This window comes from Solanum tuberosum, unplaced genomic scaffold (genome assembly GCF_000226075.1).
Source record: "Solanum tuberosum cultivar DM 1-3 516 R44 unplaced genomic scaffold, SolTub_3.0 scf00002, whole genome shotgun sequence".
NCBI lineage: Eukaryota > Viridiplantae > Streptophyta > Magnoliopsida > Solanales > Solanaceae > Solanum > Solanum tuberosum.
The window spans coordinates 2,213,133-2,213,777 of NW_006238928.1; positions in this window are offsets into that span (position 1 = coordinate 2,213,133).

The window sequence follows — 645 nt, forward strand, 5'->3', positions numbered from 1 at the left end:
ATCTCTTCCATTGTATTTTCGTTCTCAGTCTGAGTAGCTTTGTCTTGATAAGTAATCTGGTGCGTTTTTATATCCAAATGGTAATACATTCCATTCATAAAATCCTTGTGGTACAGTGAATGCTGTTAGTTTTTTAGATTCTTCTTCTAGTTTTAAGTGATAAAATCCTGACTTACAATCAAATTTGCTAAAATAATTATATCCTTGTAATTGTCTTATCTTTAATATTTCATTTGGTATAGGGTAATTATATATTTTAGCTTTTGCATTTAAATTTCTATAATCAATAACCATTCTACTTTTTCCTCTTTTTTGTTCACTATGTTTATTTACTATAAATGCTGAACTTGTATGTTTACTATTGCTTTCTTGTATGTATCCCTTTTCTAGTAATTCACTTATATGTATCTTAAATTCTGTTAAATCATTAAAATTATATTTCAATGGTTTTTGGTTATTATACTATTATTATCAATTAGTTCAATTTTACTTTTGTTTTATTGTTTTTCCCTATCCTCGTAAAGGATCCCCACTATATAATAATTCTAACTTATCTTGGATTATTTTTACTTTAACTATAGAGAATATAATTAATTCTATCTTAGGGTCTTCTTCTTTTATGTTTTCTAATTTTTGTGTAATTTT